This window comes from Chiroxiphia lanceolata, chromosome 3 (genome assembly GCF_009829145.1).
Source record: "Chiroxiphia lanceolata isolate bChiLan1 chromosome 3, bChiLan1.pri, whole genome shotgun sequence".
NCBI lineage: Eukaryota > Metazoa > Chordata > Aves > Passeriformes > Pipridae > Chiroxiphia > Chiroxiphia lanceolata.
Genome location: NC_045639.1, coordinates 6,218,529 through 6,229,439, shown reverse-complemented (window position 1 = coordinate 6,229,439; position 10,911 = coordinate 6,218,529). Strand labels below are relative to the sequence as shown.

Genomic DNA, 10,911 nt, shown 5'->3' with positions numbered 1-10,911 from the left:
CTGCTGTGATGTGGCTCCATGCAAGCAACACTTGTTAAGAAGTATGAAACCGTGCTTATACATTTTGCTGCTCTGATGGACCTACGTCTGCCTGGACTGCAGAGGAATCTCACTGACCAGAGTAATTCATCCAGAGGCCGAATTTCCTTCATGTTGTGCTGCTTCAGTACTAATACAAGTGGGATGATCTTTGGATGGGTTTAACCCCAGCGAAACAGGTAACTAAGATGATCTCACCAGTCCAAATAAGGACCCCAGACACCTGTATCAGTGTCTGGTGTGAAAGCAGAGAGAAAATAGCACAGGGTTTCTCTTGACTCCTACACCACTGACGTATGCAGGAGTTCAAGACACACCTACCCCCTCTGTTTGTTTGTTTGTTCAGCCCTTGTACACCCCTGTTTACTCACCAACACAAGGGACACTGGCTCATTTGGCAGCCTCTACTGACAGCTTAAGGCCCACCACCCTGTACTAATTCTGTGGTGTTAAAAATACACATTTTTCCAAGTGAGGAATAGCAGCAAGCAAATGCAGGGAATGACTCTTCTCTAGTTCACAGTGTGTTTGTTTGTCCCACACCTTTTTTTTGGGAGATGCTCTTTTCATGGAAAATGAGTATACAGAGTAAGGGGTAAGTCAAAGTCAGCTCTTTCTAAGTATATTTTCTGGGGATTATCATGTTGACTGAAAAACAGGCTGCTTCTCACAGCCAAAAATGTGAACTGAAAATGAGTTCAAGAACCACTGATTACGAGGTGAGTGGTGGCCTTTCACTTGAGATTGGCCACAGTGCTGTAGGATGGCTATTACTGGTCAGACACTTCCTGAAATGCTTAACAACTCCCAGAGAGTGCTGTCAGGAGCTAAAATTACCAACATTTCTGTGGGGTTTTAAAAGTAATTCTTACTCTGTTCCATCAGCCATTGAATCAGTGGTGACCAATATTTTTCCCTATATTGGTACAAGTGGAAATAACCAAAAGAATAGTCAATGAGCTATTTATAAAGACATACTGCATCTGCTTCTGGTGAGAGGGTCTGGCCATGAGCAAAAACATGAGGTCTTAGAGGAGAAAATGTCTTTGTGTTTCATTTTGTGCTTTGAGTATTTGACTTAATGCTGTTCCAACATCTATGGGCTGCAGAAAGTTCGATCATCAAGCACTGATCTCCTGTTTTCAGGTGATATCTGCTGTATTGGTATACTGGTCTTGTAACACTTCAAAAATACTTGGGAATATTTAGTAATGTTTTTAATGGAAATAAATATTGCTTTCAGTGGGAATAGACAACCCTTTGTACTGTCTGAAGCTGCAACACTAAACTAATGGTGTATTTGCACTCCTTTCTCTGATTTGTCCTAGACAGTCACTTCATTTGGCATCCTTGTTGGGTGGTTCACTATATATCCATCTTTAAAAGTAACTTTTTTATCCATTCATGTAGGAATTGGTTAAACCAGGTAGACATTGCCATCATGTTGATAAAGAAACAGTGTCAGTTCCTGGCCATGGCTGGGATCTCTAAGTGGGGGATCTGGCTAGTGAGGGCCCTGCTGTGCTCTCATGTTTGTGCACACTCAGATTTATCGAAGAGCAAATAAAAGTGCCTTTTGGCCTCCAGCATATCATGTTCTGGTGATTAGTATGTGGTTGTGTTTGAGTTTGGGATGAATAACCACCTAGAGCAACTCGCTCCTCTCACTGAAGAATTTTGTTTCCAACCCCAGGTGTGTCTCTACCTAAATTTACCTGAAATGGGCTTAGGGTGGCTTTGTGGTCTCCAGGTTGTGGTATCTTCTCTTGATGAGGTGGAGAGGCATGGATGGTCACTGAGGTTTGCTACAGGAGCTGGAGTAGAAAGTGTTATCTTGTGTCTATAGGTCCATAATCAGGACTGCCTGTTATCTCTGCTTTTGGGGAATACAGCATCAACCAAAGCAGTTGTGACCAAAAACCACAACTAGGTCCCTCTGTCTCAGTCTCCCTCAGCGGGGACTTGGGGCTGAGACTGATTGTTTTGTGAGCCCACTAAGCATGTATACACACATGTAAATTATCTGGTGATCCAGATGCCCTCCTCCAGACAGCTCGCTGAAGAAATGACTTCATACAGGAAAGATGTATTTTTCACGTCTGGCTCTCCAACATTGTTTTTCAGTTGCATGGTGCTTTCTGTAATTAGCAACAAAAATTCAGGCACAAGAATATAGTGTGTGTTTGTTCCACGAAGAGCTGAGACCATTTTGAAATTTTGGAATAAAAAAAAAAAAAGAAAAGCTCATTTAATACCAGCCCAGTTATTTATACCTCTTGCACAAACTTAAACATAACAAAAAGTGCAACATAACTCATGAAAAAGGAGTGTCTCTGCCAAATGTAATATTTGTGTTTGGAAACGTGGTCTATATTGTATGAAGCAGTAGCTTTCTAACTGCCTCCAAGGTTTCTTTTGGCTGATGTTTATCCAAACAGTCTTGCTCTTCATTCATTTTAATGGCTGAAAGGGAGCTGAGTGTTTTTACACGGTGAGACTGGCACAGCTCAGCCCCTGCTCCTTCAGCTGCCACCGGATGCCTCCTCCATGATCCCGAGAGATCCCGGCCACGGGATGATGTGCACAGCCCCTGTGCTGCCACTCCTCCATTGCATCCCAACACTTTGCACATGGATGTCTCTTCTCTCTTCTTCTACCTTTGGTTTTGCCCTATGTGTCCTGCAGATCCAGCACGATGGGAACAAGTCACAGCACCCTTGTTTAAAGGAGGTGCTACCCTTTGCTGTCACAGCCATGGATGACTTGAGCAAAACCACTGGATGTGAGAGAAGCACCAGTGCCATCAGGAGGTCTGGAACTGGGAAACATCCATGGGCTCCTGATCTGAAGGTGACAGTGGTCAGCTAGAGAGTGGGAAATGTGTTCTCCTTGCTTTTTAACTACCTGATTTTGTAAAATTTGGGCATTCCTTACCTCATATGTGAGGCTAATGTCCTTGTCAGTCTTTTCCCCCTCTAGAAGAGATTAACAAATATTCCCAGCTCTTTATTGCCCTCTTTAAATTCTCTCTTAAAAGTAATAATTATAAGTAATTATAATAATTATTAATAATACTTATCATCATCAAATCCAATAGAGGTCTTGTCTGGACTACCAGACTGCATTTAAGCCACATCCTTTGGGCAAGCTGAATTAATTTAGGGACAGATGAAATTAAGCACACACCTAAACAACGTCAAGCTTTTCAAATCCATGCCCTGAAGAGCCGAAGACATCAGGGTGATTTCAAGGGGACTCTAAAACACAAAATAACAAAGCTTTTGGGAATGATGCATTCAGGAATAAGACACAATTGCTGCACAAGCAGTGGGAGCAGGGAAGACGCAAGTCATTCAAATGTGAATCAAAGAGGAATATTAGTAATGGAAACTTAGGAATAAACAAAGACCAAGCCATGTTTTTCTCTCTGCTTTTGCCATCTGTCAGTTATGTAGCACGTTACCGTTGGCCTCGCTGGTCTGAACACTATCACAGCAGCCATTTCTTCATATGGATGAGTTGTTCCTGAAAAATGCAGTTGGCACAGACCACTCTTATTTTTCACACAAGGAATGCAGGTCTTCCTGTTCCACATATTTTTCTTCAATGAGCGTAGTTATTGTTGTCACTGGGAGGAAAATCCTCCGTCTGTCTGCTAAAATACTTGAGAGGGGGAGATAAAGCATGAAATCTTTTTGTTGTGGCTGAGGATTTCCTCTGCAAGGCTCCACTTCAGTGATTCACGGCTCTTTTCCAGAAGAAATGCAAAACTGGGATGAGTATTACTTAGGATTTGCAGTCCTGAGCTAAATCCATGGCTGGTGTAAGTCAGATATTCTCCAGCACCTATGAAGGAGATTTGGGCTGGATTGGTGATCAGAGCTCCATTACGTGCCACATCCTCATTCTGCTCCAGGCTCAGGGATGTGCCCTCATGCTGCCTTGGGAGGGCTACTGGGTGCTCTTGGTGCTGAGGGGCATTGCCAGGTACGGGTACATCATTTATGGCATCCCCTTTGGAGTTTCCATGGCAAAGCTCAAGGCATTACCTGGAAAACTCTCTTCGGAAGCCACCTGCCAATCCATATCACAGCGTGGAATCTGCTTCTGTATTTTTTCTCTTTTAGTGCAAGAAAACTATGCAGCTGATGGAATACTAACAAATTTTGGCAGAGTTGAAGCAAAAAACAGAAGCAAGTGCTCTGATTTTTCTCTAAAGTTAGAGCTATTGTTCATCTAGGCAATTTCTGTGTATGAAATGAAGGCAGAGATCTGTGTTTTGAGGGAGAGCCACAGTGTGGATAAGTGCAAAGGAATTCTGCCACAGCTTCGCCATGAATTATATGTTGTCTGAAGGATTTAACAATATCACAAAGTTCATAGAGAACAGGAACACTCATTTTCCTATCTTTTCCTGCCAGCAAAATGAACAAGCGATTTAGCTTCCTTAAAGAAATTCCACCCGGTAGCTGTGCCAGCTCTGTCTTCCTCATGTTCGTGTGCGTTTGCTTTGTTCCTGAGTCCCAGATGGATTTCTGAAAATGGCACAGGGTTGCCAAAACGCATCTGAAGACACATATCATCAGTATGCACAAATTGTAAAGAATGCAGCCCCTGGAGCGATGGGTGATTTCATCAAAAGTGACTTTCCAGCTACGCTGAAACCTTTCATGTCTCTTGTGCAATCTGCAATGCTAAAGCAAACAATTCCAGTGCCAGATTGTCATAAGGATCTGAATACTTCAGCTTATTAAAGGGCCACGATCTTATCGAATCACAGAAGATATGAAGTCTCAAAGAAGATTAAGTTGCTATAAATACACCCAGGTAGATATAATTGATTTCTCTCCCCTACAGATAAAACCCCAAAACACCCAAACACTTTTAAACCCCTCAGGGATTTTTAATTAAAGCACCAAGGTCTACTTGCCAAACCTTTGGTTTTCTGGAGCCCTTGAGCTACATTTTTTGATGCTGTGCTTCTGGTGCTGTCCAGGGAGTTTTTTCAATGTTTCACCTGGGAAGGAGTGAGGAGATTTGGGATTTTTGATGGAGCCATGTAGTGTTATTGTCTATTTTTTTTTGGTTTGGATGTGGCAGCCTCTATAGACTTAGGTTATGAAAATAAAAAAAATTAACAGAGGCAAATGGATTCTGGGTGAGTTATGGATAGTTTTCCAAAGGGCGTGTTGGCACCAGGGAGGTGTGCTCTGAGGTATGCACTGAACCTGGAACAAGTGCATGACTGTGTTGGAGCTGGGGTGCATGGGGACAAAAATATATCCACAAAAGTGTACCCTGACAGAGAAACCCCCGTGGGATTGGGGTACCACATTTTGTGGAAAGTGAGAAGAAATGAGGAACATTTCTTCTGAGGACAAGAGTAAGGGCTTGGAGCAGTGACAGCCTCCAGCTCCATCGAGGATGTCTGCAAGGAGAGAGGGAAGGCATTGCTCTCTGTTTCTGTCTGTTAGAAAAGGGTACATGGTCTTGGAAGCAGAAAGGGAGGAATCTTACTGGTGAGGAAGATGGCTTCTTCAGGTGTGAAGTAAAATCTCCATCAGCAGAAACTTCTCAATATGTATGGAACGAATCTGCTAGAAACAGGGTTTGACCTGCTTTAAGGCAGGACAAAGCACCAGACCTCCTTGTGAGGGCCACTGGAGCACAGTTTTCCTCTCATTAGCAGCACTACCACAGCCACTGACCCCTGTCGTGGTGCCATTTTCTAGTGCAGTGTCTGGAAGAAGGCAACATCTCAACACAGGGATTTGGATATAGTGCCTGCATTTTTCTCCTCTCTGTCCTTTTCCAGGCTTTGGGAACAAATCTTAAATGCTCATCAAACTTCAAGACAACAAATTAAGTAGGTCACGTCGTAACTTTGCCAGCCTATTTATTTTAAAAGAGTAAACCAGTGATGAATTCCATACAGCCTGTCTCTTTCAGTAAAGGCACCATCTCCTCTCCAACTCAATTTACAGTGTTAGAAGGTCGATATTTTCATGGCACTTCTCTTCAACTTAAAAGGAGATTTTTATGAAGACACTTCAGTCACTTTCTTTCTTCAATGTTTTTTCTAAATAAATTAGGAAGGTTTTTTGTGTTCAAAGGCAGTGCTTATGTTCTGGTTGGAAACTTCTTTTTCTTTTTTTTTTTCCCCTTGCTGAGGATTTCAGCTGGATCAGCTTCCTGAATTGAATTGCTGAATTAACACCAGGGCGAGCGCAGAGGCTGGCAGGAGAGAGGCAGTGAGCACATCTGGCTAGAGGCAGGGGGTAAGGAAAAGAGACAGTCTGAGTGAGGAGAACAAAGGGAATCCAACCCCTGGTCGCTCTCCTTAGGGTCTACCTACCCTACCAAAGGCACTCACAGCCGTGAGGTGGAAACTCGTGAGTGATGGCAATGTAAAGGCACAGCTGTCCCTGGAGCCGATTTTAAACTGTAGCCTTTGTTTTCCTTCCAGATCCTGTGGGGATATGAGCAGGTTCCTCTCTGAGGTCAAGACATCTCTGCCACAGCAGCAGCAGCAGCAGCACCTGCAGGTGTTTGCTCCCCCTTTCCTCTCCCCTGGTGCTGCTCCGTGGACATCCTTGTTTTTCCCAAGCATGAACCAGTCGATCAGGGCCGGTGCAGAGGAGAGGCAGGATCCCGTGCTGGCGAGTGGCCGCCTGTCCTGCTGCAGCTCCTGTAGTCGGGCAGGTGTTTAATCCCAGTGAAGGTTTTGGAGTCTGCTGAGCAGAAGGGTCAGGAAAACGCTGCCCAGCTGGAGGCAGGACATGCTGCAGCCCTTGCTTCCGTACACTCCGCATCCCGCTGTCAGTGCTGTCTGCAGGCTGCGCGCTGCGAAGGTGTCCTGTGCCAGCAGCTTCTGTTGGGGGAGCTTTAGGGTCACTCACCTTTCTTCTCCTCCCTTTCCCGTTTCCCAACTTATCTTTTAAAAGGGGCTTGGGGGACAGACCTACCCTGTCTGGTATCAGGTGGGTAGTGATGGATGGGACTATGCCCCAACCTGTCCCCATGCCCCAATCTGTGCCCATCTAAAGGGCTTTGACAGACAGACGCCAGCAATCCCCCATGAGGGTAGTGCATGTCCTGTGTGCTTTCATCATTTGTGTGCTTACACAACTGGCTTTGTGACTCACCCTTCTGGCTTCTGCAGTTGTGTTTAATAAACTGAAGGCTGAGGTTTCGCCCCACAGAGAACAAAGCCCTCCTGGATGCAGGAGCTGTATCATCCACGAGCGGCACATTCCCGAGAGCTGCTGAGACCAAATGCCTGCACCGGCTGTGTCCACCTCATTGCCTGCTCTTTGAGGCACAGAGGATTTGTCTGTGTGCTGCTCTGAGGTGTGGACAGTGTTTAATATGGGCACAGGCTTTTTTCTGCCTCGCACAACCTGGTGGCTGCTCGGTTTCTGTCTAAACTAGTGGTAGATAAGAGACATAGTCACTGAAATCTTAGGAAATACCAGCATTAAACCCACTTATGTTTCGGTGATCTTCCATAGTAGTGCTTAAGCCTCAAGAAGTAAGATGGAGACCTATAGGAAAAGGGATTTACAGTCATGTCCCAGTTTTGCCACAGCCCTTCCTCTCTGACTTTACCCAGGTTAATTCTCTTGATACCATGAGTTTCCCTAAAAATCATGAGGATAATATTAATTTTCATGATTTAAAACTGCAGGGAAATTAGGTAGTGAATATTTGTTGAGCTGAGATCTCCAACAAGGACTTACAGAGGTTTTGCAACGTGGCGTAGAAACGCTCTGAGTATGGAGATCATTGCAAACCCTGCTGCCCAAGCCTTCCTGTCCCACCCGAGGGCGTGCAGGGCCTGACTGTGGCTCATAAGAAACATCAATAGATCATTGATTTTGGGTTTGACATAAAGAGAAAGGCTGTGTTAGTGGAAAGGCCCCAGCTCCATTTTGTCTGGAAATCCTGCCCGTGGTGGAGGGTGTGATTTGGTGGGCTTGGCTGTATTCCATCAAAGGTTGGACTTATGATCTTAGAGGTCTTTTCCAACCTTAATGATTCTAGGATTCTATGAATGCTCTCAGGAAGGGCTTTGCTCTATGGGTATAGTTAAGCTATAGCAGCTTGCAGCCCCCTGAAGCCCTTTGGTGAGTGCCAATACCCTGATGGATTTGAATTACCAGCGCCTATGGCTGTAGGCAAGTTCCTCTGCATCCAAGCATTAAAAGCTTCACCCATATGTATTTGTGTGGGATCCCCAAAAACCAGCAGAGCCTTCCTGTCTGCTTGGGCTTTGAGCTCTTTGTCTACAGCGCTGGTTACAACTGGCTTTTGCAGTGGGGCTGCTTGTCCTTGGGAATTGAAGTGGGACCCTCAAATGGTCCCAGTTAGCTATGGTCTAGTTAGCAGTGGTGCCAGGAGAGCTGATGCTGTTTTATTCCCAGGGAGAATATGGAGTACTGCAAAATGAGCAATGTTCCTTTGGCCTCTTCCTGGGTTTTCCTCCCTCGATGAACCCATCTCACCTTTCTTTCTGAATTTTTTTCATTACCAGGGCATAATGCAGTGTGGACATGCAGGTGAGGAGAAGGAGACTTGTGGGTTGACAGCAGACATCTGCCCAAGGAGGGCACAGGGCCAGGGTGGCCAGATATTGCTTTGGTTTTGTTATAGGGCTCCTCTGTGACCACCAACAGCTCTGAAAACTGCCCTCTGTTTCCAGTTCATTGCTTCCTAAACCATTTGCTTTGCAAAACTATTGCAGAGTTTGATTCACAAAAGTGCTCTGAGGCCTTGGGTGTGAAATATTATGACAAAAGAAAGCATTCCAGCTCTTTATTGCATCGCACATTTTAGATCATGGAAAATTGGACTAAAATACAGTAAATTTAGCATAAAAAGGACTGCTTTCCAACTGCCTGTCAGGATCCCTTCAGCCTCATAACTGTTTTCGTGTGAAGAAATGACTGTAATGCCTGTTGATAGTTGTTCCCTTGTTGTCTCGAAGTTGCTGGAAGCAATTTACAAGTTACTCTTGCTTAACATCTAGGAAGAGAAGAGGATGGAAAAATGTTTACTTGTTTCTTCTTGGTAAAGAGTTGATTCCCAAAACAACAGGCTGGGATGATTTGAGACTTGCCATTGACTTTGGAGGGTGAAGGCTCTGGCCCTTTGTATCCCCGCTGCTTGGCATGGGAGGCACTGAGCAGAAATGTGAGTGTCAGGCCCAAGTTCCCATTGCTGCCTTTGTGTTTGTGCCATTCCCGTTAAGGAGAACGTTATTGTGGAGAGAGATGTTACCTGAAGGACAGGGTCATTTACTATTTGATACCACAAAATCTCTGTGATGGCACTGAGATTCTTTCCCTCCAGTGTGTGGTACAGTCACACTCATCCCACCCACTCTCATTCTGGCTGTGCCACTGTCCCTTAACTGCCAAACCCAGCATTTTGCTCACCTTGTTCAAATCTGAAGACAACATTTTCAAACATTGTTATCAGCCAGGGTTTGTTTTTGCGTGTTATCTTTGCATGTGCATGTCTCTTCATTGGCTGGCCAGGTTGGATGGGGCCAACCTGGTCTGGGGGTGCCATCCCTGCCCATGGCAGGGGGATTGGAATTAGATCATCTCTAAAGTCCTTTCCAACCCAAACCATCCTATGACTCTATGACTGAGGAATGGCATTTGGAGCTGCAGCTCAATGACAGAGTTTCTGAGGGCTTTTTAAACCACATGCTCCCTTCACAACCTGCTCAGGGATGACAACTAATACTGTGGGGAAGATGTGATCATCTCCTGGGGACTGCACAGCTCCCACAGCACTGAAAGCATCACAATTTGTTCTTTTTGACTTCCTGCAGACGGTCTAATTATAAGAAAAAAGCATCACCCTCCATTTGGTCAGAAGATGTATTCTGAGCTAAGTTTACCTAATGCTTTCCTGATTTGTGTGGTTTTTGCTCTTTTTTTCTGCCCCCTTAAGCTGGACAATAATGTGATCTTAGTCCAGCAATCAAACATGAAAGAGAGCCCATATGTATAAAGTACCCTCCTCATGCTGGAACTTATCCAAAACAGACAAATTGTCTTCATACAGGAGGTCTGGATTTGCCTCTTTCCAATTAAAAAAAAATGGAAAATCTGGCATGAGAAGTGTCTTGGGATAAATCAGGGCAATGCAGTGGCCATTGTCAGGGGTACTGAGCTGTGCTGCCAGACCTGAGAGCTCAGGGATGAAGTGAAACTGTTGCCATGTGCGACTGTGTTTGTGCAAAGAGGTAGGAGGGTGGCTGTCACTTGTCCCCTGTGCCCCAGGCTGAGCACCAAACACATTGGATTAATGTCTCTCAGAGAAGGCTTTCAAACCTTTCACTGAAGTCCACACTTGGCTTGACCTGAAAATCTCAGCCAGTGGGTAGGAAGGCTGGGAGTGTTGGCACAAAGAAGGGCCTGGCAGCTCTTGGCAGTTTTGGAAGTGCAGTGGATGTTATTGAGCTGTTGGGGGGTGATAGTGCTACTGCTACCCTTCTATGTTTTGCTGCCAGACAATGAACCTCTCAAGGCCAGGCTGGATGAAGCTCTGAGCAGCCTGTTCTGATGGAAGGTGTCCATGCCCACGGGGTGGTGTGTGGAATTGGATGATCCTTAAGGTCCCTTCCAACCCAAACCATTCTATGACTCTATGGATTCTATGACATCTATGATTCTGTGACTCTCTGGAAGGCTCTGGCTTTGAAGAGGTTGGAGAGCAGCTGTGCACCTGCTGAAAGCGATGGAAAACTTTGCAGAAGGCAAATCTGTGGGAGAAACACATGGATATTCTTGGGAAGAAAAACCTCACTGTCTCTATCAAATTTGCTGTTCCCTATTCAAGCTCTGTTTAAACATGCTT

The 10,911-nt window shown here is 45.0% G+C and overlaps 1 long non-coding RNA gene across 1 annotated transcript; it reads right to left on the bottom strand.

Annotated features, from left to right (window-relative positions):
- Window positions 1-8,836: 8,836 nt before the first annotated feature.
- On the bottom strand, window positions 8,837-9,613 carry LOC116785163. The gene is made up of 2 exons (XR_004356403.1): window positions 9,477-9,613; window positions 8,837-9,063 (listed from the first exon to the last, which is right to left on the bottom strand). It is a non-coding gene; the product is annotated as an uncharacterized LOC116785163 (long non-coding RNA).
- Between the last annotated feature and the right edge of the window lie 1,298 nt (window positions 9,614-10,911).